The sequence below is a fragment of the Tenrec ecaudatus genome (genome assembly GCF_050624435.1).
Source record: "Tenrec ecaudatus isolate mTenEca1 chromosome 1 unlocalized genomic scaffold, mTenEca1.hap1 SUPER_1_unloc_14, whole genome shotgun sequence".
NCBI lineage: Eukaryota > Metazoa > Chordata > Mammalia > Afrosoricida > Tenrecidae > Tenrec > Tenrec ecaudatus.
This window is the reverse complement of record NW_027457554.1, coordinates 877,512-883,095: the sequence shown is the minus strand read 5'-3', so window position 1 is coordinate 883,095 and position 5,584 is coordinate 877,512. Positions and strand designations below refer to the sequence as shown.

The window sequence follows — 5,584 nt, the reverse complement described above, 5'->3', positions numbered from 1 at the left end:
TTATGTGCTTGGTCACTGAGGCGCCAACATTTTGGCTGGAGGACGGATATGGTTTGTGCAGCCGTGATTGCCAACCAGAACGTGCCGTGCTATTGTGAAAAATGATTTTTTATTCTGAGCAAATCTCTGCTTCCACTTGCTTTAATTCTTCGCCAGAGAGCCGGGGACTCTGGGAGTGGTGGGGACGCACAGGGCTGGGCTGACCTCAGGAACTCATGTGTAAAGGGCTTTTTCTCACTTGGAAGCAGGCTGGGTTCACAGCTGTTCTTTCTGGTAAAGCTTGTTTCTGAACCTTGCCACGTCTGAGTCCGAAGAGGGAAATGAAGGTGACAAATGCTGCGAGGAGCCCTGTGCACATCTTGGCTATGGTCCTGCTTAAGTCTGTTTCATTTGAATCCCAGTTTTACCTTTCCTCCTTTCTGGGTTCCGAAGCATCAGATGGGTGCCAAACGCTTCCACGGACAACACTAAAGCTGAACAAGGTGGAGGCAGATGAAGAGCAACGGGAGGTTGGTGTTTGGGAGACTGAATACTTGGGCTTCCTAGGCCAGTCCAGCTGGTGGTTAGAGCCCTGTTTCAGATTCCACTGAAATCTCCTAGTGTCCAAGGACCAAGTGGCTCCTAAGTCCAGAATTTCTGTTACATGTCTCACCAAGGAGAAGCTGGGCCAAAATGCATTGAAGAATAAAGCAGGAGCTTGGCTTGTGAATCCACTCTCTGATTCTGAAATTTCAAAGGCTCCGTGCACAGACATTTCAACACTGAAATCACAGCAGGGAAAATCAAAGACTTGGGCTTCCTCCTTGCCCCTCTTTTAGGGCTTTTATGGTTTTCCAAGGCGCCTCCCAGAGCCGAGTGTTGTATAGGTCATGTTTAAAAATGTCGTAGTTCTGAGGGACTTGCTGTTCTGCTTTCTTTGGCAAGGAGCGGTTTCTTGTCTTGTGGCCAAACACAGAGCACAGATGTCTGTGGGCCCCCTCCCTTTCCCCTGACCTTTGCTCTCTTCTCTGGATACCCTACTGACCTGTTCTCCCTTACAAGATCTGAACTGCTCACACACTTCGTTAAATTCTCATCCTAGCGAGAAGCATCTGAGCATCTTATTAGAGCCTGTATGAGTTCTGTTCTGGATGCCTATTTGTGTAACTTCAGGTCTCTGGCATGGAAACGTCCCATGCCCACAGACCCACACAGGTAACATAAACTCCAACAGTAGTTTAAGGTTTAAAGTGGTCACAGGGAACACTGGGGCCCGTGTCTCCTGGTGAACCACACAGGCTGTCTAAAGGGTTTAGTTCCAGTTCAATGTAGCCATGCAGGAATGTAGACTGATTAGGTAGCAAGACAAGTGGTTGTTCCTCTCCATGCTTAGGGGCCCCCCTACGGGAGGTTGAAAGCCAATATGGGCTAAGCCCAAGCCAGGTGAGCTTAATTGACGCCTCCCAGCTGAAAGTCCTTAAAAGGCTGGAATCTGGAGACCACCACCCCTTCCTTTCAGCTGCTTCTCTGCCTTCCACTCAGCAGGGCTGGGTGTGCAGTGTCATGAGGGTGCCCGTGTTCAGTTTAGTGTAATGCCGGAACCTTCTTCTCTCATGTATATAAACCCACTCGGATTACCAACCAGGCTTTGGTGTGAATTTCTTTCCAGTGTGTAGCCAAGGACCGAGACATTTCCCACCCGAGAAACCTAACAGACCCAGACTTACAATAAACCCATATTTTTATTTATAAGGCAAGAGGTGACCAGGTCTAGACAATAATGGTGAAGAGGGCCCTGGGTTTGAGAAAGATTCTGAAGTAGAATCCATAACCCTTAGAAATGTATTGGCCTTAGGGGAGGGGCAAAGAGGGCTGGATTGAGAAAGTCTCTGGCATCCAGTTCTGACTTGACTTCTGGATCCTGAATCCTTCAGGGCCATCACCTTGCCCTCCACCCAGACCTTCCAATAGCCATCTTCTCAGAGCCTTGTTAAGTTCTCATAATACATTACACCTGCCATCCTGTGAGCAGCTACCAAACCCAGGCACTTTTTTCAAAGACAAGCTCGCTCTCTCTACCCCTAAGAGCAGGTAGTTTGGGGATGATGAATATGAGATACCACAGAAGACAAATCTGTTACCTTCCATGGTGCACAAAACATGCTGTCACAACCAGGACTCGTGACAATCCCGCAGTTTCTTAAATTGCTTCACTGCTACTTTTTAATTAAGCCTCATTAGATTGTCATATATTGATAAGAGGGAGCTAGATGCATAAATTAAAGCTTTCCTCATCCTGTGCTTTTATATGAATGTGTTAATTATTTTTGTCATTAGGGAGAATAATGGAGGGATGGAGCAATACCAAACGGAGTTTGACAAAGTGTTGGTGTTTGCTGCGGCAAACGTGGTGCGTGTCAGATACAATCTGTCACCCAGTGAGTCTGCAATTAACACCAAGGGACAAAGGTAGGATTCCCTGTAATAAATAGCCTTCCTCCCAGATGCAGGGCCTGGGGCAGGACGTGGGGTGAGCAGTGGGCACTGGGCAACCTGGGGTCCCATCCAACCTGGCCCAGGGCATGCACAGTCCTACCTTGCAGGCCTCCTGGAGCGTGGTCTCTTTCCTCCTACAGTTGGCCCTCAGCTCGCCCCAGAGCTGCTGCAGTTCCTGTAGCCTCGCCTGGAACGTCTCTGAGGCCCTGTGGGCACCCCCTGCAGGCCCCTCTGTCCCTCCTGCAGCCACAGTGGGCACACAGACCTCCTCCAGCCACCAGCCTTGTGGCTGTTGGTTCTGGGCACTAGCTTGTAAACTTCGTTCCCCCCTCTATGTAATGGGCACAACAATGGATTTTTTTGTTTCAAGGAGAGAAACCATATACAGTCCTGAGTGGGGCCCATCTTTTGTAGATGGGAATAGAGACACTTAAAAAAGAAGGAAAAAATAGGATTGACCTCCAGTCCCTTCACCGGCAGGGACAAATGCTCTGGTCTCACTGTGTCCACTAAAAACATCATGTCAAAACGTTTTCTTTTAAATTATGGACATCACTGCATTATAGTTACGACAGCCAAAGGTGGAAGCCGCCTTTGAGTCCGTGGACAGATGGATGGACCAAGTCAGTGAGTTCGAGTTCTAGAACGGAGTGGTGTCCTTTCATTAAAATAGGGGGATAAATGTCAGGTCACAAATGAACCATGAAAAGACATGCTGGGAATGAAATAAATAAAATTCCCAACTCACTGCCATCCAGTCAACTCTGACTCATGGTAACCCTAAAGGGCAGAGTGGAACTGCTCCCACGGGTTCCGGGGATGGCAACTCTTTTACAGACATAGAAAGCTTCATCTTTCTCACAAGGCACAGCTGGTGGACTTGAACTTTCGGTCTTGCAGATCACAGTCCAATTCATAACCACTACGCCAGCAGGGCTGCTGGTAATGACATAAGCCAGACACAAAAGAACAGGTGTAGGACCGAGCCAAGTGGAGAAAGGGTGAGCACAGGCAAAGGCACAGAGGCAGGCTGATCGGAGATATACGGGTTCACGTTGGCACCCTTGGGCGGGTTAATGCCCTGTGACCCCGCTACCCATTTATTTATTTTTTTTTCTTTCCCCAACTTTTTTTTATCTGTCTACCATGTGTATCCCTGAATTTGGTCAGGTCCCTGCCATATAACCTGGTCCTCACCACAGGAATGTTCATACAGTAGCTTTTCCCCTATGTCCCTTTTGCATTTTTTTAAAGCTTACCTCCGTGGATTCAATGTGTACTTGTCCTTTTTTACTTGGTTTACTTCGCTTAGCATGCTTTCCTCCCGTTCTTCCCATGCAGTGATGTGCTTCAAATTTTCATCACTACATTTTAGCGATGCGTAGTACTCCATTATATGTATGTACCACAGTTTTTTCCCCCCACTGAAAAAGAAGTCTTTATTCTGATCCCACCAGCTGTACCATCTGTTATGCGCCTTCCTCCTTGGCAATCCGGTCTTTCTTGAGTGGTCCCATGAAAGCTTTTTTCTCTTCCACGGTCTGCAAACGGCCATGGCCCAACTTGGAGGTGGTGTCGATGAACTTGAGGTCAATCTTCTCCAGGGCACGGCACTTGGTCTGCACCAGCAGGAACTTGTGCAGAGTGAGCACTCGCTTCTTGGTGCCCACCATGCCGCCCTTCAGCATGACAAAGTCATTGATCACTTTCCCGTAGTGGACAAAGTCGCCCAGGGGGTAGATGCTCTTGTCAGAGAGATCGTAGTCGGTGGAGGCGTTGTTTGATAAGCTTGCCATCCTTGACGAGGTAGCCCTGGCCAATCTTATAGATCTTCATTTTGATCTCTGTGCAGTGGTGGTAGCCTTTCTGCACAGCATGGGCCATCGAGAAGGCCACGCGGGCGGGATGACAGGCCCCGATACAAGCCACTTTGTGCAACCCTCGGTGGGTCTTAAGGGGCATCTTCTTGGTGTGCCACCAACTGGTGACCCCTTTGTAGCCTTTGCCCTTGGTCACCCCCGTGATGTCTATCATTTCATCCTGCCCGAACACTTGGTTCACTGGCACCAGCTTCTCTCGGGCCCAGTCCAGCTTCTCAGGCACGGAGCCCCCGTTCACCTGCATCTCCGTCAGTTGCGCCTTCTCCTGGCGCAGGGGGAGCAGGCGCGTCTGGGTGTGGGCGATGGCGCGCATGACCAGGCAGGACTTCTTCATGCTGCTAAAGTCTTTCTCGAGCTGCTTCTTACCCTTGTCATCCTGCCACTTCTTGCAGTACTTGGTGAAAGCCTTCTTCTTCGACTAGTGCCAGTTCTTTTAGAACCGCGGCTTGCACTCGTCGTCACTGATGTGTTCCGCAAAGACCATCTTGAAGGTCCGGAGGCCGCGAGGTGTCTCCACATAGCGCACGATGCCCACCACCACCATGGGAGGGGTCTCCATGATGGTCACGGCCTCCACCACTTCCTTCTTGATCACCTTGGAGCCTGGCCTGTCGACCTCGCGCACAATGTGGGTTATGCCGGCCTTGTAGCCCAGGAAGGCCGTCAGGTGGACCGGCTTGGAGGCGTCATCCTTGGGGAAGCTCTTCACCTTCCCACTGTACCGGCTACTGCGCTTCTGAGGCAGGAATCCCAGAGACCCATGCTGGGGCGCCGAAAACTTCCGGTGTAACATTACATCGTTCATCCCCACTGGTAGAGGTACCCCAGCTTTTTAATCCAATTGTCAGGTGATGGAAATTTGGGTTGTTTCCAATTCCTTGCAATTGTGAACTGTGCCACAATGAACATTGGAGCACAGATGTCTGATCTTGGTTTGTTTCTTGCCCAGTAAGGGTGGGGGGGGGTTGCTGGGTCATATGGTAACTCTATTTCCATCTTTTATAGATATCGCCAGTAGACCTCTTTCTTACACACATATGAGACTCCCTGGATCTGTTTCACATATGATGTGTCTGGGTCATTGTGTGGTCGTGGTCTCTTTTAAGACTTGATCGATGTTTTCTTTACATTGTTTGTCCTGAAGGTCTCTTTTGTACCCTAAAACAAGGAGTCAAGGAGATGCATGGGCCTTGATTGCTGAAGGGGGGCAGGAGTGAAGAAATGGACCC

The 5,584-nt window shown here is 49.6% G+C and overlaps 1 pseudogene; it reads right to left on the bottom strand.

Annotated features, from left to right (window-relative positions):
• Nucleotides 1–3,944: 3,944 nt before the first annotated feature.
• On the bottom strand, nt 3,945–5,148 carry LOC142435783 (large ribosomal subunit protein uL3 pseudogene; annotated as a pseudogene).
• Between the last annotated feature and the right edge of the window lie 436 nt (nt 5,149–5,584).